The following is a 22,207-nucleotide window of genomic DNA, read 5'->3' as shown; positions in this document are numbered from 1 at the left end:
GATCTCGTTCTCACCTTCTTTGTAAATTCTATGTGATGTTATCACATGTGTAATAGTGGTATTTGTGTAACTACCTTCGTGATAGGCTCTCTGGCATTTTATAGTCACATTACCCTCTCCCTCCTAATCCCTGACCCCTGGCAACCACTAATTGCTCTTTCACCTCTATAATTATGTTATTTTAAGGATATTAAATAAATAGAATCATACAGTATTTAATCTTTCAAGTACTACTCTTTTCATTTAGCAGTATTTCCTAGAAGTCCATCTAAGACACACATATCAATAGTTCATTCTTTATGTTGCTGAATGATATTCCAAGATATGGATGAGCCACAATTAGTTTAACTACTTATCCATTAAAGGCTATTTGGGTTGTTTCCAATTTTTGGTTATTGGGGACACAACTGTTAAAAATATTAATTTACAAGTTTTTGTATGAAGTTTTCATTTATATTTATTTCATTTATATTTCAAGTTTTCATTCATTTTGAATATGTTTTTATTTCACTGGGATAAATGCCTCAGTTCAGTTCAGTCGCTCAGTCATGTCCGACTCTTTGGGATCCCATGGACAGCAGCACGCCAGGCCTCCCTGTCCATCACCAACTCCCAGAGCTTGCTCAAACCCATGTCCATTGAGTCAGTGATGTCCTCCCATCATCTCATCCTCTGTCATGCCCTTCTCCTCCTGCCCTCAGTCATCTCATCCTCTGTCATCCCCTTCTCCTCCTGCCCTCAATCTTTCCCAACATCAGGGTCTTTTCAAATGAGTCAGTTCTTCGCATCAGGTGGCCAAAGTATTGGAGTTTCAACTTCAACATCAGTCCTTCCAATGAACACCCAGGACTCATCTCCTTTAGGATGGACTGGTTGGATCTCCTTGCAGTCCAAGGGACTCTCAAGAGTCTTCTCCAACACCACAGTTCAAAAGCATCAATTCTTTGGCATTCAGCTTTCTTTATAGTCCAACTCTCACACCCATACATGACCACTGGAAAAACCATAGCCTTGACTAGATGGACCTTTGTTGGCAAAGTAATGTCTCTGCTTTTTAATATGCTGTCTAAGTTGGTCATAACTTTCCTTTCAAGGAGTAAGCATATTTTAATTTCATGGCTGCAGTCATCATCTGCAGTGATTTTGTAAATGCCTAAGAGGCCATTCTTCCCAAACTATTTTCCAGAGGGGCTGTACTGCTTTGCACTCCCACCAGCAATGTCTGAGTGATCCAGTTTTGGTGCATGTTTGCCAGATTTTGATATTATAGGTATTTTTATTTTATCCATTATGATAATTTTGTAGTGGTATCCTGTGGTTTTAATTTGCATTTCTTAGTGGGTACTGATGTTGAATATCTTAGTGCGATTATTTGCCATTGGCATATTCTCCTCATTTAGATGACTGTTCCTTTCTTTGTTCATTTTCTATTTTTTTTAATGTTAAGTTTTAACAGTTCTTGATATATTCTAGACACAAGCTTTGTCAGACTTAAGATTCTTAAATATAGTTTCCCAATCTCTAGCTCATTTTTTCTCATAATTGGACATTTTTCAGAATAAAAAAAATTTATTTTGGTGAGGTACAATTTGTTGATTTTTCCTTTTATGAACTGTGAATTTGATGTCAAATCTAAGAACTCTTAACCAAGTCCTGTATCTTGAAGATTTTTCTGTTCTTTTCTAAAAATTTATAGTTTATAGGTTTATGACTACAGTCAATACTTGTTTCATGACTTAACATATACATTATTTTGATAAACGTTTCATAATCACTTGAGAGGACTTTATTTTACTCAGATCTTTTATATCTTTATTGATTTTTTTGTCTGCTTTTTTATCAATAACTGAAAGATGTGTGGTAAAATCTACAAAGATGATTGTGTATTTTTCTATTTCTTATTTTGCTGTCAAATTTCCTTTCTAAATTTTGAAACCATGTCATCAGAAAATTACAAATTTACTAGTGATATCTATTACTAATAACTGATCTGCTAATCATTATGAAATATACTGCCTTATTTTTCATAATACATCTTACTTAGAGTCTATATTTTTATATTAGTATACCTACTTCAGCCTTCCTTTGGTAAGTGTTTGAGTGGTGCATATTTTTACTTTTGTTTTCAATTTTTTGTATCCTTATGTTTATGGGTATATCCTATAAAAAGCATAGGGTTGTATTTTTTCTTTTTATGCCAAATACTTGTCTTTTAATTAGAGTGTGTAGTTGTCTAGACTTGATATAATTTCTTGTATAATTGGGTTTAAGTCTACCACCTTGCTATTTGTTTTTTGCTTGCCTCATTTATCTTCCTTCTTATAATTCTTTCTTCTTTGCATGTTATGGAATAATCAAATATTTGTATTGTTACATACTTTTCCTTTATTAATTTCTTAGTAACAACTTCTTTTAATAGTCCTCCTGTTTTATTTTGTTACTGTCCTGCTCAAGTTAATACTTCAATTATTTCCTGAGCAACCCAGCAATCTTATAACAATTTAACTCCATTTGCCCTGTTTTTTGTATTACTATGTTATAAATATGATATTTTGTTGTAAACAATATTACTTTATAATTACCACATATTACCCCTTCTAGTGCATTTATTTCCTTCTTGCAGCTTTGAGCTTCCATCCACTTCATTTTTCTTCAACCTGGAGAATTTCCTACAGTATTTCTTGCAAAGTGGATATGCAATGGATTCCATTAGATTTTGTTCATCTGAAACTACCTTGATTTTTTTTTTCATTTTTAAAGATATTTTCACAATCAGAATAAATCTTATTGTTGCTATTTTAAGAATGAATGTCTTTTTTTCTCTTAAAACTTTTTTTTCTTTTGCTTTGCATTTAGCAGCATGACTACCATATGCTTAGGTATGGTTCTTTTTGCATTTACGATTGACCATTGAACAACATGAGGGGTAATGTGTACATAACTTATTGATGGCCCTCTGTGTCCAAGGTTTCTCCACATCTACAAATTCAACCAACCATGAATTGTGTAGTATTGAAGTGTTTACTACTGAAAGTATCTGCATATAATTCATCCATGCAGTTCAAACGCTCATTGTTCAAGATCTACTGCATTTAGCTTGATGTTCCCTGAGATTCTTAAATTTGAGGACTGATGTTTTTCATTAATTTTTTGGGAAAAAATCACCATTGTCCATGCAAATATGACTTCCCATACCAACTCTCAATTTTCTTTCCTTTATTTCTGGAACTTTCTTTGCTTATATGATGGATATTTTTCCCCATGTAATCTCACATGTTTCTTATATTATTCTCTTTATGTCCATTCTTTTCTTCTCTGTGCTTTAGTTTGGATTGACCTGTCTTTAAATTCACTTATATATCCTGGGACTTCCCAAGCGGTGCTAGTGGTAAAGAACTTACCTGCCAATGCAGGAGATGTAAGAGATATGGGTTCAATTTCTGAGTAGGGAAGATCCCCTGGAGAAAGGCATGTCAAGCCACTCTAGTATTCTGGCCTGGAGAATCTCATGAACAGAGAAGCCTGGTGGGCTATAGCCCTACAGGGCCACAAAGAATTGCATATGACTGAAGCAACTTAGCATACATGCATGCATATTATATATTCTGCTTATAAGCCTATCAGATGAGTCAATTTCAGATATTATATTTTGCAATTCTAAAATATCCATTTGATCCTTTTTTATAGATTTTCATTCTGTGTTAAAGTTAGTCATCTTTTCATCAAATTTGCCCTTATTTTCTTCTAACTCCTTTAAGATGTGTTGTGTGTGTCGCTCAGTTGTGTCCAATACTTTGGACAATACAGGGACAATACAGTCCAATACATGGACTGTAATTCAGCAGGGTCCTCTGTCCATGGAATACTGGAGTGGTTGCCATTCCCTTCTCCAGGGGATCTTCCCTAGCCAGGAATGAACTCAGGTTTCCCACATTGCAGGCAAATTCTTTACCTTTCAGATACTGGATATAATTAGTTTGAAGCCCTTATCTACTAACTTTATTATCAGAAACAGCCATGAGTCTGCTTCTAATTTTTTTCCTCATGGATACATTTTCCTGTTTTGTCCTGTGTCCACTAAAATATGTTGTGCTTCATATATAAAGAAGCTTTCCTTTCATATGGAGTAGAGGCTAGAGGCCAATTTACTGATTCACTTGGGTTAAGACTGGTTTGCAGGTTGAAAAAGACTACTTCTATCTCTGGTTCTTTCCTCTTCTACCAAGTGTGTCCCTCTGTTTTTTTGGATTGAAGACCTGGTCATTTTCTAGATGTGAAAACAGTGGAAGGGGCTGTCTGTCTTTCAGAGGATTTGACATATGCCCTTTGACTCCCTGCCTAATGCCACTTCCAACTTCAGCAAAATTCTTGAGGAGGGCATGGTAGTATGTTTGCAGCAGGAATCATTCTTTGAGTGGAACTTTGGTCTCCTATATACTGTGAGACTGTAGGAGATTTAGTTAACGTATTCTATAGAAACAAGTTGTTGGGTTGTTTACTGAATAACCTACTGAAGTTTCCAAATCCATGACTATTAAAAGGGCTTATTGATTTCTTTTCCTTCTAGTGGACTCACTCTTCACAGACTAAAGTTGATCCTCAGTTCAAACCCAGAATCAGAAAATCTATCAATGTGAGGAAATGGCTGATGAAGGACTGTTCCCATTAGAAGAACTCTTCTCTTTTAGGAATTTCAATTTATCGAATATTTTTTGCAGCTATTGTTCTTGAAAGTTTTTCAAAATATCCACCACCCCCTTCTTTTTCAAATAGTCTAGATTGTCTTTCATTTCTTACATAGAAATGATGATGTGCCACAATCTATATTTTATTCACATGTGAAAATTTTATATATTTCTTTTTAAAGCATTTTTTTTTCCAACTAATACTGAACATGCTATTCAAAACCAGAGAAGACTCTTGAGAGTCCCTTGGACTGCAAGGAGATCCAACCAGTCCATCCTAAAGGAAAAAATTGGAAGGACTGATGCTGAAGCTGAAGCTGAACCTCCAATATTTTGGCCACCTGATGAGAAGAGCTGACTCATCAGAAAAGACCCTGATGCTGGGAAAGATTGAAAGCAAAAGGAAAAGATGGGTGACAGAGGACGAAATGGTTAGAGAGCATCACTGACTCAATGGACATGAATTTTAGCAAATTCTGGGAGACAGTGAAGGACAGGGGAGCCTAGCATGCTGCAGTCCATGAGGTTGCAGAGAGTCAGACAAGACTTAATGACTGAACAAAAACAACAAAATCTTATCAGTATTTCCCTAATGATATTTATGTTGCTTACTTTTTTACTATTAAAAATAATGCTTCAATATATACCCTGACTTGTAAGTTTGTACCCATTTTTTATTATTTCCTAGTGATAAAGCTATTAGGATACAAAGCTAAATTGTGGGGTTTCCACTGGGGAAAAAATAAGGTTTTTGATGTGCATGTATGAATTAATCAAACATTTAGTAATACCTACTAAGCGGCAGATATTCTTCTGAACAGTTGATATACACATGATCAAAATAGAAAACAATTCCTGCCTTGATGGGATTTACCTTCTGGTGCCAGAGAAAGTAAATACATAAACATAACATACAATAGATTAAACAGTATATTAGAAGGTGCTAAAGTGCTATAGAGAAAATAACTAAAGCATGGTAAATGTAAACAGAAGTGCTTGTGGAAGGGAGGAAAATTGCGATTTCAATGGGTAAGAAATCTGCTGGCATCTTTATCTTTGTTCCTTTTTATATAGCACGGCTTTTTGGGATGGGGGGGTTTGTTTGTTTATTAGCTTCATGTAAGAATTTCTCTTTAATCACTGGTTGTCAGTAATTTAATGATGATGTGTCTTAATAAAGTTTTCTTTGTATTTCTTGTGTTTAGGTTTTGTTCAGATTTTTGGATCTGCGTATTTATGATTTTTATCAAATAGAGGTTTATTTAGCCATTATTTCCTCAAATATTTATTTCTTCTGTTGACTAAAAAATACAGTCACAACCTGAAAGTAGAGAGTTAGTAATTTTATTTGGTGGGAATGTTTAGGACTTCGAGCCTGGGAGACTCAAAGTTTACGCAGTCTGTTCAGTCGCTCAGTTGACTCTGACTCTTTGCCACCCCGTGGACTGCAGCACGCCAGGCCTCCCTGTCCATCACCAACTCCCAGAGTTTACCCAAGCTCATATCCATTGAGTTGGTGATGCCATCCATCTGTCTCATCCTCTGTCATCCCCTTCTCCTCCGCCTTCCATCTTTCCCAGCATCAGGGTCTTTTCAGATGAGTCAGTTCTTCCCATTAGGTGGCCAAAGTATTGGAGTTTCAGCTTCAGCATCAGTCCTACCAATGAATATTCAGGACTCATTTCTTTTAGGATGGATTGTTTGGATCTCCTTGAGAGTCTTCAAGGGACTCTCAAGAGTCTTCTGCAACACACCACAGTTCAAAAGCATCATTTCTTTGGTGCTCAGCTTTCTTTATAGTTCAACTCTCTCATCCATACATGAGTACTGGAAAAATCATAGCCTTGACTAGACGGACCTTTGTTGGCAAAGTAACTTCTCTGCTATTTAATATGCTGTCTTAGTTGGTCATAGCTTTTCTTCCAAGGAGTAAGCATTTTCTCAGTAGCTCTGAGGAAACTGCTCCAAGGAGGCAGGAGGGGAAATTAGGCTATATATCAGTTTGCAACAAAGGGAGCAGGCAGTCTGAAAACCAAAGGTCAGGTATCAGGTTAAGGAATTTAGCATTCTGTGTATGGGAAGATGCAAGCTTCTGGGCTCACTGAATTCATTCCTTTCATATGCACCTCAGTTATGGGGCCAGTCCTATTTCATTGCTTCTTGCATTTCCCCAGCTCCTCAGCAATCACCATGGGTTTGGCAGCATCCACTGGATTACAGTTTTGGGAGCCCTCATTAACATTTGGAGGACAGAAATCACTGATTGCTGTGACATTTCTTGTTTATTAATATAGCAGGAGATATTTTCATTTCACGCTTTACTCTCCTTTTCCTCCTTTGGCGATTACAGTTGCACTTTATTAGGGTACCCACAGTTGTCTAACAGCTCACTGAGTGTTCACTGTTTTCCTTTTTGGTGTCTTTCCTGTCTGTTTCAGTTTGTGTAGTCTGCATTGCTTTCTCTTTAAATATCCCAGTCTTTTCCTCTGTAGGGCAAAATCCAGTGTTAATTTACCTTAGTGTATTTTTCAATCCAGACATTAGAGAGTTTTGATTTCTAGGAGTTCAATGTGGGTAGTTTTTTATGTTTTCAGTATCTCAAGCTAATATCCTCAATCTTTCTTCCAACTTCTTGAACATATGTAGTGCAGTCTTAATAAGTATGTTAATGTCCTTGAATGCTAAATTATGTCATCTTTGTTATTTCTGGTTGGTACCAATTTACTGATACTTCTCATTTTGAGTTAAAATTTTCTACTTCTTTTCATGGCCAGGTTATTTTTGGTTTGATTCTAGACATTACAAATTGTAGATATTGGAACACTCTTTGTTTTTGTAAATGTTCTTATTGTAGTTTCATGATGCAGTTAATTTTCTTTGAAATAGTTCAATCCTTTCTGGTAATGATGTTAAACTTTGTTAGGTGTAACAGAGCTCATTTAATCTAGGGTTAATTTCCCTCTCCTACTGATATAAAGGCTATGGTTTTTCCAGTAGTCATGTATGGATATGAGAGTTGGATTGTGAAGAAGGCTGAGCACCAAAGAATTGATGCTTTTGAACTGTGGTGTTGGAGAAGACTCTTGAGAGTCCCTTGGACTGCAAGGAGATCCAACCAGTCCATTTTGAAGGAGATCAGCCCTGGGATTTCTTTGGAAGGAATGATACTAAAGCTGAAACTCCAGTATTTTGGCCATCTCATGCGAAGAGTTGACTCATTGGAAAAGACTCTGATACTGGGAGTGATTGTGGGCAGGAGGAGTAGGGGACGACAGAGGATGAGATGGCTGGATGGCATCACTGACTCGATGGACGTGAGTCTGAGTGAACTCTGGGAGTTGGTGATGGACAGGGAGGCCTGGCGTGCTGCGATTCATGGGGTTGCAAAGAGTCAGATACGACTGAGCAACTGAACTGAACTGAACTGAACTGAACTGATTTAAAATCTTTTTTGTTTGCTCTATGAGTGATGGTTAATTATACGTGTCAGCTTGATTAGGGATGTCCAGATAGCTAAAGCTTTATTTTTGGGTGTGTCTGTGAAGATGATTCTGAAAATTAGCATTTGAGTTGGTAGACTGAACAAAGAAGATCACTGATGTGGGTGGACACCATCTATTCCACAAAGGGCATGAATAGAACAAAGAAGTAGAAGAAAGACAAATTTGCTCTTTTTTGTTTTAGTTGGGACATCCATCTTCTCCCATGTTGGTATATCAGTGCTCCTGATCCTTGGGCCTTCAGACTTGGACCGTCACTTACGCTGTTGGCTCTCCAATTCTCTAGCCTTTAGACTTGGACTGAATTACAGCACTGGCTTTCTTGATTCTCCAGCTTGCAGATGGTAGATCTTGGGTCTTGTCAGACTTTCTAATTATGTAAGCCAATTTCTATAATAAATCATTTTGAGTCTTTTATTCTCAAGTCTTGGATAGTCTCTTTGGACATGTGCTGATAAATACTTAGCTGGAGATTCAAGGAAGATCTCTATAAATCTCTGGAGTCCTCTCTCTGTGCAGCTCTCTTCTCGTCAATATTATGTTTTGTGAAGTCTAGCCTCCTTGTTTCTCCTCTGTCCTAGCTCTGTCTTTTCAGTTCAGAGAGCTTACTGGAAGCTTCTTAGTTTTCCCCTCCCTGTGCTGTAGCATGTGAATTCTCTTTAGGAAGTAAGTTGTTGTAATCATAGGGCTTACTTCTTTGCTTTCCTAACTCTCAGAGATAGCTATCCTTGGTGTTCTTTATGTCTAATATATTGAAAACTGTCTTCTCATATTTTTTTCCAGTTTTAAAGTTATTTCACTTGGTAGGGTAAATCTAACACCTGTTTTTTGGTCTTGGTTGATGGTGGGAGTCTTCTTCAAGCAATTTTATTTTAGAAAATATTTAAAAACATTGTTTTTCAATTCAATTACATTATAGACAAGTGATTCTTCCTTTCTACATTCTAATAGTTATGATTAACATAGAAAGTCCTTAGCAATTAATGTTATATAGGGTTCTTTCCAAGTCAGTTAAAATCTAATAATTTCATTTAGTCTGATTGGGTCCCAAGAAAGAGTAAATACTCTTCAATGAACAGTTATTTCCAGGAAATCTGTCTCTTAAGAATTCATAGGATTGTAAGGGAAGCACACTGATTGAAACCACTCACCCTGGCCAGGAACGATAGTAACCATTTGCACAAATTGTTTTATGACAGGTCCTGGTAAGGAACACAAAACTAATAAGGCTCCACCAACTGGAAGAGTTCGGGAAAGGTCAAAAGGAGACACCACATGTCTGACCACCTTCCAGAATCCTTCTCTCTGGCATCCATCTTGGCTGAACAAGGTGTACACCACCAGGAAGGACACTGAGTCAGAAGATTGGCTCAAGACAACCTGGAAACTAATCCCATTACCATAAAACCTGAGACTGCAAGCCATGTGACACAGCTGTTCTCCTGGGTTCCCTTACCCTACTGCTCTCCATCCGGGTGCCCTTTACCCAATAAAGTCTCTTACTTTGTCAGCAGATGTGTTTCCTTGGACAATTCATTTCCCAGTCTTAGACAAGAGCCCAGTTTTGGGCCCTGGAATGGGCCCCCCTTCCTGAAACAGGATTATAGAATTTTATTACTAAGAATGTTCATTTGGATTTGTTTTTGGCCATTCTTATTTTATGGTAAAGGTACAGAGGCCCACACTGCAGAGATGCTTTGACAAAAAACATCAGTGGCAAACATTTAACCAAAGTAAATGATAGGTATACTTGTACCAGCAGGCCCAGATTATGATTAGATTATTTTCATTTTAGGTGGTTGTGATGGAGTATATACTTTTCATAGAAACAATGCAGTGAATTTGAATCTATATTGTTAACATTGTACCATGAACACAGACAGGTACATTTTAGGTTAAACAGGTTTTTGTAAACTGATATTTGAACCAGTCACTGATGCTACTAGAGAAAAATGTATTTGGACTCTGAATCAGAATACAATCATTTTCCCTTCCTGGTATCTGTAGGTTTCTGTCAGTGGTTTTAATTGATAGAAGTGTAATTCAAGCATTTTTTTTTTAAACAGCAAATTGTTAACTTGCTCTATTTCTTAATCAACAATTAAAACTTCTTTGAATTAAAAAAAAAGGGGGGGATATTTTCCTGAGAAGAAGCAGGGTGTTTAGATTTAGACTGGGTAGTTCTTTCTCAGAAAAATTTATCTTCATGTCTTTTTTTTGGTTTTATTTATTATTATTATTATTATTTTTTACTTTACAATATTGTATTGGTTTTGCCATACATCAACATGAATCCGCCACGGATGTACATGTGTTCCCCATCCTGAACCCCCCTCCCATCTCGCTACCCATGCCATCTCTCTGGGTCATCTCAGTGCACCAGCCCTGAGCACCCTGTATCATGCATTGAACCTGGACTGGCGACTCATTTCACATATGATATTATACATGTTTCATGCCATTCTCCCAAATCATCCTACCCTCGCCCTTTCCCACAGAGTCCAAAAGACTGTTCTATACATCTGTGTCTCTTTTGCTGTCTCGCATACAGGGTTATCATTACCATCTTTCTAAACTCCATATCTATGTGATAGTATACTGTATTGGTGTTTTTCTTTCTGGTTTACTTCACTCTGTATAATAGGGTCCAGTTTCATCCACATAGTTAGAACTGATTCAAATGTATTCTTTTTAATGGCTGAGTAATACTCCATTGTGTATATATGTACCATAGCTTTCTTATCCATCCATCTGCTGATGTACATCTAAGTTGCTTCCATGTCCTGGCTACTATAAACAGTGCTGCAATGAACATTGGGGTACACGTGTTTCTTTCAATTCTGGTTTCCTCAGTGTGTATGCCCAGCAGTGGGATTGCTGGGTTGTATGCCAGTTCTATTTCCAGTTTTTTAAGGAATCTCACACTGTTCTCCATAGTGGCTGTACTAGTTTGCATTCTCACGAACAGTGTAAGAGGGTTCCCTTTTCTCCACATCCTCTCCAGCGTTTATTGCTTGTAGACTTTTGGATAGCAGCCATTCTGACTGGTATGAAATGGTACCTCATTGTGGTTTTGATTTGCTTTTCTCTGATAATGAGTGATGTTGAGCATCTTTTCATGTATTTGTTAGTCTTCTGTATGCCTTCTTTGGAGAAATGTTTCTTTAGTTCTTTGGCCCATTTTTTGATTGGGTTGCTTATTTTTCTGGAATTGAGCTGTAGGAGTTGCTTGTATATTTTTGAGATTAATTCTTTGTCAGTTGCTTCATTTGCTATTATTTTCTCCCATTCTGAAGGCTGTCTTTTCACCTTGCTTATAGTTTCCTTTGTTGTGCAGAAGCTTTTAATTTTAATTAGGTCCCATTTGTTTATTTTTGCTTTTATTTCCAATATTCTGGGAGGTGGGTCATAGAGGATCCTGCTGTGATTTATGTCGGAGAGTGTTTTGCCCAAGTTTTCCTCTAGGAGTTTTATATCTTCTGGTCTTACATTTAGATCTGTAATCCATTTTGAGTTTATTTTTGTGTATGGTGTTAGAAAGTGTTCTAGTTTCATTCTTTTACAAGTGGTGGACCAAATTTCCCAGCACCACTTGTTAAAGAGATTATCTTTTCTCCATTGTATATTCTTGCCTCCTTTGTCAAAGATAAGGTGTCCATTGGTGTGTGGATTTATCTCTGGGCTTTCTATTTTGTTCCATTGATCTATATTTCTGTCTTTGTGCCAGTACAATACTGTCTTGATGACTGTGGCTTTGTAGTAGAACCTGAAGTCAAGCAGGTTGATTCCTCCAGTTCCATTCTTCTTTCTCAAGATTGCCTTGGCTAATTGAGTTTTTTTTTTTTTTGTGTGTGTGTGTGTTTCAGTACGAATTGTGAAATTATTTGCTCTAGCTCTGTGGAAAATACCGTTGGTAGCTTGATAGGAATTGCATTTGAACACGGTATATTTCTCCATCTATTAGTGTCGTCTTTGATTTCTTTCACCAGTGTTTTATAGTTTTCTACATATAGGTCTTTTGTTTCTTTAGGTAGATATATTCCTAAGTATTTTATTCTTTTCATTGCAATGGTGAATGGAATTGTTTCCCTCATTTCTCTTTCTGTTTTCTCATTATTAGTGTATAGGAATGCAAAGGATTTCTGTGTGCTGATTTTATATCCTGCAACTTTACTATATTCATTGATTAGCTTAGGGTTTTCTCTGTAGAGGATCATGTCATCTGCAAACAGTGAGAGTTTTAATTCTTCTTTTCCAATTTGGATCCTTTTTATTTCTTTTTTTGCTCTGATTGCTGTGGCCAAAACTTCCAAAACTATGTTGAATGGTAGTGGTGAAAGTGGGCACCCTTGTCTTGTTCCTGATTTTTGGGGAAATGCTTTCAATTTTCCACCATTGAGGATAATGTTTGCTGTGGGTTTGTCATATATAGCTTTTATTATGTTGAGATATGTTCCTTCTATTCCTGCTTTCTGGAGGGTTTTTATCATAAATGGATGTTGAATTTTGTCAAAGGCTTTCTCTGCATCTATTGAGATAATCATATGGCTTTTATTTTTCAATTTGTTAATGTGGTGCATTACATTGATTGATTTGCGGATATTGAAGAATCCTTGCATCCCTGGGATAAAGCCCACCTGGTCATGATGTACGATCTTTTTAATGTGTTGTTGGATTGTGATTGCTAGAATTTTGTTAAGGATTTTTGTATCTATGTTCATCGTGATATTGGCCTGTAATTTTCTTTTTTTGTGGCATCTTTGTCAGGTTTTGGTATTAGGGTGATGGTGGCCTCATAGAATGAGTTTGGAAGTTTACCTTCCTCTGCAATTTTCTGGAAGAGTTTGAGTAGGATAGGTGTTAGCTCTTCTCAAAATTTTTGGTAGAATTCAGCTGTGAAGCTGTCTGGACCTGGGCTTTTGTTTGCTGGAAGATTTCTTATTACAGTTTCAATTTCCATGCTTGTGATGGGTCTGTCAAGATTTTCTATTTCTTCCTGGTTCAGTTTGGAAAGTTGTACTTTTCTAAGAATTTGTCCATTTCTTCCAAGTTGTCCATTTTATTGGCATATTGTCAGGAGCTACGTTAGGCATTACTGACAAAATGGCGGCATGGCCACAACCCCCTTTCTCCTGCAGGCACGGACCCAAGGATGAAGGAGTTAGGCTTTGTGATTCTGACTTGTTTTTTCCTTTTCTCAGCTGAGTTGACTGAAAAGAATATTAAGGTGCTTATTGTTCTTGAGAGGAGCATGAAAAGGCATAAAGTCTTCTGCAGCTGTGCTCAGAGAATAATTCATAAAGTTAATCATTGACATTTGTTCAAGGACTTTTACAAAAGAGTGTTCCAGGGTGAGCACATTGGCTGCAGTTTGAGACCATGGGAGGGATTGCTATCTGAAGCCTATTTGTGAGGAAAGTGTTTATGGCAAAAGAGTTTGCTGAATTTAGGGCTTAGGAATAATTAACATAGTTAGAAGCTAAAGACTTAAGGAATCTTGTAATGTTAGCATATTCTACTATAGCTTATAGAAATTAGGGTCTTTAGAGATATTATTAGCTAGAATCCCTTTCTAAGAAATAGTGAGCTTAGGATACTAGGGGCAAACAGGACTTAGAAAGATAAGAAATAAACTGAGGAATGTGGTATGCAACCCAAACATTAGCATGAGTTACAGTGTATTCACAAGGACACATGAGAAAAAGTAGATAAGAGAATCGCTGAGGCAGAAACTCCTTTTGAGGGGCAACAATGATTTATGGAGACAAAAAATCTGGGTCAGTGGGGGCTGAAAATATCAAACCTCTGACCTAATGCTTTTGTAAAAGTATAAAAGAGAATCATAAGCTTGAAATAAACAGGCAGTCCAAGAAACCTGAGAGGCTGCCTCAGTTTCTCGCTGACACTGCTCATCTCTTCAGGTTGAATCCCTGGCTGCTGGAGCTGGACTCTGGCAGCATATAATTGCTGATGGTAGTTTCTTATGATCCTTTGTATTTTTGTGTTGTCTGTTGTGATCTCTCCATTTTCATTTCTAGTTTTATTGATTTGAATTTTCTCCCTTTGTTTCTTGATGAGTCTGGCTAATGGTTTGTTAATTTTATTTATCCTCTCAAAGAACCAGCTTCTGGCTTTGTTGATTTTTGCTATGGCCTCTTTTGTTTCTTTTGCATTTATTTCTGCCCTAATTTTTAAGTTTTCTTTCCTTCTACTAACCCTTCTTCATTTCTTCCTTTTCTAGTTGCTTTAGATGTAGAGTTAGGCTATTTATTTGACTTTTTTCTTGTTTCTTGATGTATGCCTGTATTGCTATGAACTTTCCCCTTACCACTGATTTTACAGTGTCCCACAGGTTTTGGGTTGTTGTGTTTTCATTTTCATTCGTTTCTATGCATCTTTTGATTTCTTCTGTGATTTTTTGGTTATTCAGAAGTGTGTTGTTCAGCCTCCATATGTTGGAATTTTTAATAGTTTTTCTCCTGTAATTGAGATCTAATCTTACTGCATTGTGGTCAGAAAAGATGCTAGGAATGATTTCAATTTTTTTGAATTTACCAAGGCTAGATTTATGGCCCAGGATGTGATCTAGTGTGCACTTGAGAAAAAGGTGAAATTCATTGTTTTGGAGTGAAGTGTCCTATAGATATCAATTAGGTCTAACTGATCTATTGTATCATTTAAAGTTTGTGTTTCCTTTTTAATTTTCTGTTTTGTTGATCTATCCATAGATGTGAGTGGGGTATTAAAGTCTCCCACTATTATGGTATTATTGTTAATTTACTCTTTCATACTTGTTAGCATATGTCTTACATATTGCAGTGCTCTTATGTTGGGTGGATATATATTTATAATTGTTATATCTTCTTCTTGGATTGATCCTTTGATCATTATGTAGTGGCCTTGTCTCTTTAACAGCCTTTGTTTTAAAGTCTATTTTATCTGTTATGAATATTGCTACTCCTGCTTTCTTTTGGTCTCTATTTGCGTGGAATATCTTTTTCCAGCCCTTCACTTTCAGTCTGTATGTGTCTCTTGTTTTGAGGTGGGTCTCTTGTAGACAACATATATAGGGGTCTTATTTTTGTATCCATTCAGCCAGACTTTGTCTTTTGGTTGGGGCATTCAACCCATTTACATTTAAGGTAATTATTGCTAAGTATGATCCTGTTGTCATTTACTTTATTTTGTTGGGTTCGAGTTTATACATGCTTTTTGTGTTTCCTGTCTAGAGAAGATCCTTTACCATGTGTTGGAGAGATGGTTTGGTTGTGCTGAATTCTCTCAGCTTTTGCTTTTCTGTAAAGCTTTTGATTTCTCCTTTATATTTGAATGAAATCCTTGCTGGGTACAGTAATCTGGGCTGTAGGTTATTTTCTTTCATCACTTTAAGTATGTCCTGCCATTCCCTCTTGGCCCGAAGAGTTTCTATTGAAAGATCAGCTGTTATCCTATGGGGATTCCCTTGTATGTTATTTGTTGTTTTTCCCTTGCTGCTTTTAATATTTGTTCTTTGTGTTTGATCTTTGTTAATTTGATTAATATGTGTCTTGGGGTGTTTTGCCTTGGATTTATCCTGTTTGGGACTTTCTGGGTTTCTTGGACTTGGGTGATTATTTCCTTCCCCATTTTAGGGAAGTTTTCAACTATTATCTCCTCAAGTATTTTCTCATGGTCTTTCTTTTTGTCTTCTTCCTCTGGGACTCCTATGATTCAAATGTTGGAGCATTTAACATTGTCCCAGAGGTCTCTGAGATTGTCCTCATTTCTTTTAATTTGTTTTTCTTTTTCCTCTCTGATTCATTTATTTCTACCATTCTATCTTCTACCTCACGAATCCTATCTTCTGCCTCCGTTATTCTACTATTTGTTCCTTCCAGAGTGTTTTTGATCTCATTTATTGCATTATCCATTATATATTGACTCTTTTTATTTCTTCTAGGCAGCTGTGAGCCGGCTCACTAAGTGCAGGCGGCTGCGAGCCGGTTCACTAAGCGCAGGCAGCTGCAAGCCGGCTCACTAAGCACAGGCGGCCGGCCGAGAGGGGCTTCCCCACGTCCGAGGTCACGGTCAACAGCCTAGAGTGCCAGGCTGTGTTGGCGCAGGAATGGCCGAGAGGAGCTACCCTGCTTCCGAGGTAAGTGGTGGCTGGGAGGAGCTACCCCGAGTCTGAGGTCAGGGGCGGGGACCAAGAGGAGCTTCCCCGCGTCCGAGGTCAGTGGCGGCCAGGAGGAGACACCGCGAGTCCGAGGTAAGGGGTGGCGGCTGGGAGGAGCTACCCCGTCAGAGGCCAGTGGCGGCTGGGAAGAGACACCCCGCGTCCTAGGTCGGGGCGGCTGGGAGAAGTCACCTCACACCTGAGGCCAGGGGCGGTGACCTTGAGGAGCCACCCCAAGCCCGAGGCACCAGGGGCAGCAGCTGGGAGGATCCACCCACACCCGAGGCCAGGGCCAGCGGCCGGGAGGAGCAACCCAAGGAGTGGTGGCTGCGCAGGCACAGGAGCTATTCCACATTGAAGATCAGGAATGGTGGCGGTAAGGAGATACCCCTTGTCCAAGGTAAGGAGCAGCGGCTTTGCTTTGCCAGAGCAGCCGTGAAGAGATACCCCATACCCAAGGTAAGAGAAACCCAAGTAAGATGGTAGGTGTTGCAAGAGGGCATCAGAGGGCAGACACACTGAAACCATACTCACAGAAACTAGTCAATCTAATCACACTAGGACCACAGCCTTGTCTAACTCAGTGAAACCAAGCAAGCCATACCCGTGGGGCAACCCAAGATGGGAGGGTCATGGTGGAGAGGGCTGACAGAATGTGGTCCACTGGAGAAGGGAATGGCAAACCAATTCAGTATTCTTGCCTTGAGAACCTCATGAACAGTATGAAAAGGCAAAATGATAGGATACCAAAAGAGGAACTCCCCAGGCCATTAGGTGCCCAATATGCTACTGGAGATCAGTGGAGAAATAACTCCAGAAAGAATCAAGGGATGGAGCCAAAGCAAAAATAATACCCAGCTGTGGATGTGACTGGTGATAGAAGCAAGATCCGATGCTGTAAAGAGCAATATTGCATAGGAACCTGGAATGTCAGGTCCATGAATCAAGGCAAATTGGAAGTGGTCAAACAAGAGATGGCAAGGGTGAACGTTGACATTCTAGGAATCAGCAAACTAAAATGGACTGGAATGGGTGAATTTAACTCAGATGACCATTATATCTACTACTGAGGGCAGGAATCCCTCAGAAGAAATGGAGTAGCCATCATGGTCAACAAAAGAGTCCAAAATGCAGTACTTGGATGCAATCTCAAAACGACAGAATGATCTCTGATTGTCTCCAAGGCAAACCGTTCAATATCACAGTTATCCAAGTCTATGCCCCATCCAGTAATGCTGAAGAAACTGAAGTTGAACGGTTTTATGAAGACCTACAAGATCTTTTAGAACTAACACCCAAAAAAGATGTCCTTTCCATTATAGGAGACTGGAATGCAAAAGTAGGATGTTAAGAAACACCTGGAGTAAAAAGGCAAATTTGGCCTTGGAATGCGGAATGAAGCAGGGCAAAGACTAATAGAGTTTTGCCAAGAAAATGCACTGGTCATAGCAAACACCCTCTTCCAACAACTCAAGAGAAGACTCTACACATGGACATTACCAGATGGTCAACACCGAAATCAGATTGATTATATTCTCTGCAGCCAAAGATGGAGGAGCTCTATACAGTCAACAAAAACAAGACCAAGAGCTGACTGTGACTCAGATCATGAACTCCTTATTGCCAAATTCAGACTTAAATTGAAGAAACTAGGGAAAACCGCTAGACCATTCAGGTATGACCTAAATCAAATCCCTTATGATTATACAGTGGAAGTGAGAAATAGATTTAAGGGTCTAGATCTGATAGATAGAGTGCCTGATGAACTATGGAATGAGGTTCGTGACATTGTACAGGAGACAGGGATCAAGACCATCCCCATGGAAAAGAAATGCAAAAAAGCAAAATGGCTGTCTGGGGAGGCCTTACAAATAGCTGTGAAAAGAAGAGAGGTGAAGAGCAAAGGAGAAAAGGAAAGATATAAGCATCTGAATGCAGAGTTCCAAAGAATAGCAAGAAGAGATAAGAAAGCCTTCTCCAGTGATCAATGCAAAGAAATAGAGGAAAAGAACAGAATGGGAAAGACTAGAGATCTCTTCAAGAAAATTAGAGATACCAAGGGAACATTTCATGCAAAGATGGGCTCGATAAAGGACAGAAATGGTATGGACCTAACAGAAGCAGAAGATATTAAGAAGAGGTGGCAAGAATACACGGAAGAACTGTACAAAAAAAGATCTTCACGACCCAGATAATCATGATGATGAGATCACTAATCTAGAGCCAGACATCTTGGAATGTGAAGTCAAGTGGGTCTTAGAAAGCGTCACTATGAACAAAGCTAGTGGAGGTGATGGAATTCCAGTTGAGCTGTTTCAAATCCTGAGAGATGATGCTGTGAAAGTGCTGCACTCAATATGCCAGCAAATTTGGAAAACTCAGCAGTGGCCACAGGACTGGAAAAGGTCAGTTTTCATTCCAATTCCAAAGAAAGGCAATGCCAAGGAATGCTCAAACTACCGCACAATTGCACTCATCCCACATGCTGGTAAAGTAAGGCTCAAAATTCTCCAAGCCAGGCTTCAGCAATACGTGAACCGTGAACTCCCTGATGTTCAAGCTGGTTTTAGAAAAGGCAGAGGAACCAGAGATCAAATTGCCAACATCTGCTGGATCATGGAAAAAGCAAGAGAGTTCCAGAAAAACATCTATTTCTGCTTTATTGACTATGCCAAAGCCTTTGACTGTGTGGATCATAATAAACTGTAGAAAATTCTGAAAGAGATGGGAATACCAGACCACCTGACCTACCTCTTGAGAAATCTGTATGCAGGTCAGGAAGCAACAGTTAGAACTGGACATGGAACAACAGACTGGTTCCAAATAGGAAAAGGAGTACGTCAAGGCTGTATATTGTCACCCTGCTTCTTTAACTTCTATGCAGAGTACATCATGAGAAATGCTGGGTTGGGAGAAACACAAGCTGGAATCAAGACTGCTGGGAGAAATATCAATAACCTCAGATATGCAGATGACACCACCCTTATGGCAGAAAGTGAAGAGGAGCTAAAAAGCCTCTTGATGAAAGTGAAAGAGGAGAGTGAAAAAGTTGGCTTAAAGCTCAACATTCAGAAGATGAAGATCATGGCATCTGGTCCCATCACTTCATGGGAAGTAGATGGGAAACAGTAGAAACACTGTCAGACTTTAATTTTTTGGGCTCCAAAATCACTGCAGATGGTGATTGCAGCCATGAAATTAAAAGACGCTTACTTCTTGGAATAAAAGTTATGACCAGTCTAGATAGTATATTCAAAAGCAGAGACATTACTTTGCCGACTAAGGTCCGTCTAGTCAAGGCTATGGTTTTTCCTATGGTCATGTACGGATGTGAGAGTTGGACTGTGAAGAAGGCTGAGCACCAAAGAATTGATGCTTTTGAACTGTGGTGTTGGAGAAGACTATTGAGAGTTCCTTGGACTGCAAGGAGATCCAACCAGTCCATTCTGAAGGAGATCAACCCTGGGATTTCTTTGGAAGGAATGATGCTAAAGCTGAAATTCCAGTACTTTGGCCACCTCATGCGAAAAGTTGACTCATTGGAAAAGACTGTGATGCTGGGAGGGATTGGGGGCAGGAGGAGAAGGGGACGACTGAGGATGAGATGGCTGGATGGCATCACTGACTCGATGGACGTGAGTCTGAGTGAACTCCGGGAGATGGTGATGGACAGGGAGGCCTGGTGTGCTGTGATTCATGGGGTCGCAGAGAGTCAGACACGACTGAGCGAATGAACTGAACTGAACTGAGGTCCTTGTTAAACCATTCTTTCATCTTCTCAGTCCTTGTCTCCAGGCTGTTTACCTGTGATTCCATTTTTTCCCCAAGATTTTGGATCATTTTCACTATCATTATTCAGAATTCTTTATCAGGTAGATTCCTCATCTCTTCCTCTTTTGTTTGGTTTGGTGGGCATTTATCCTGTTCCTTTACCTGCTGGGTATTCCTCTGTCTCTTCATCTTGTTTATATTGCTGTGTTTGGGGTGGCCTTTCTGTATTCTGGCAGTTTGTGGAGTTTTCTTTATTGTGGCATTTCCTCACTGTGAGTGGTGTTGTATGGGTGGCTTATCAAGGTTTCCTGGTTAGGGAATCTTGTGTTGGTGTTCTGGTGGGTGGAGCTGGATTTCTTCTCTCTGGAGTGCAATGAAGTGTGCAGTAATGAGTGATGAGATGTCAGTGGGTTTGGAGTGACTTTGGGCAACCTGTATATTGAAGCCTAGGGCTATGTTCCTCTGTTGCTGGAGAATTTGTGTGGTATATCTTGCTCTGGAACTTGTTGGTCCTTGGGTGGTGCTTGGTTTCAGTGTATGTATGGAGGCGTTTGATGAGCTCCTGTAGATTAATGTTCCCTGGAGTCAGGAGTTCTCTGGTGTTGTCAGGATTTGGACTTAAGCCTCCTGCTTCTGGTTTTCAGTCTTATTTTTACAGTATCCTCAAGACTTCTCCATCTATACAGCACCATTGATAAAACATCTAGGTTAGAGATGAAAAGTTTCTCCACAGTGAGGGACACCCAGAGAGGTTCACAGAGTTACATGGAGAAGAGAAGAGGGAGGCGGGAGATTGATGTGACCAGGATGAGATGAGATGGAATCAAAAGAGGAGAGAGCAAGCTAGCCAGTAACCACTTCCTTATGTGTGCTCCACAGTCTGGACCACTCAGAGATGTTCATGGAGTTATAGAGAGAAGAGGGAGGAAGGAGACAGAAGTGGCCAGGAGGATAAAGGGGAGAATCAAAAGGAGAGAGACAGATCTCACCAGTAATCAGTTCCTTAAGTGTTCTCCACCGTCCCAAACACACAAAGAGATTCACCAAGTTGAGTAGAGAAGAAAAAGAGGGAGGGGGGTGATAGAGGTGAACTGGTGGAGAAAAAGGAGAGTCCAAAGTGGGAAAGAGCAGTCAAGCCAGCAATCTCGCTCCCCAGTAAAAATGGGCACTGAAGATTGGGTTCTTAAAGGTACAAAATTGATAATAAATACCAAAAAGCAAAGATTAAAAATCTAGAGTAGAGGTTGGATTTCAAAAATACAATATTAAAGAAAAAGAAAGAAAAAAACCCACAAAAATTATAAAAAATATATATATGAAGTTTGCTTTTAAAAAATAGGGTCTCTCTTTTTTTTTTTTGCAAACTAATAGTAGGTTATAAAAATGAAAATTAAAGGAGTAATAGAGGACTTAAAAATAAAAAAATAAAATTTAAAGAATGATAGTAAAAATAGTAAAAATAAATCTAGGACTTTCTCTGGTGTTGTTGTGGGCAGTGTGGGGTCAGTTCATTTTCGGATAGTTCATTGATCCGGCTTATATTTATCAAGATCTATAGCCCCCTTCCTATGTAGTCGGTACTAACTACAGGGTTTTAATCTATTGCACCTGTAACTTCCAAGGAGGTTCCCTCTGTTTTAGCTTCTTCTGTTTGCTGGTCTCTTCAGTGTTTAATTTCTGCCCTGGCGCAAGGGGGCGGTGGTGGACACTTTTAGGTTCACTTTTTCAATCGTGCTGTGGATGGGGAGGGACGCTGGAAACAAATAACTGGCATGTGCCTGCAGTGTCTCGGCCACAATGGGTTTGCCCCCGCTCATGGCGTGTGTGCTTTCCCTGTCTACACTGCTTAGGCTCTAGGTTGCTCTGCCGGGAACTGTCTGAGGCCGGCCCTGGGTTGTATGCACTTCCTAGGTCTAAGCTGCTCAGGTTCAGGTACTCGGGTAGTCCTCAGAGGTGCAGACTTGGTTGGGCCTGCGTTTTGTGCCCTTCCCAGGTCTGAGCAGCTCAGGTAACCAGGTGTTTGGCGAGCATGGTTGTTGTGACTTATCGCCTCCCCCATCCCTGTCGCTTGGTTTTATGGGTGTACAACCAGCTCA

This window comes from Ovis aries, chromosome 15 (assembly GCF_016772045.2).
Source record: "Ovis aries strain OAR_USU_Benz2616 breed Rambouillet chromosome 15, ARS-UI_Ramb_v3.0, whole genome shotgun sequence".
NCBI lineage: Eukaryota > Metazoa > Chordata > Mammalia > Artiodactyla > Bovidae > Ovis > Ovis aries.
This window is presented reverse-complemented; position numbering follows the sequence as displayed.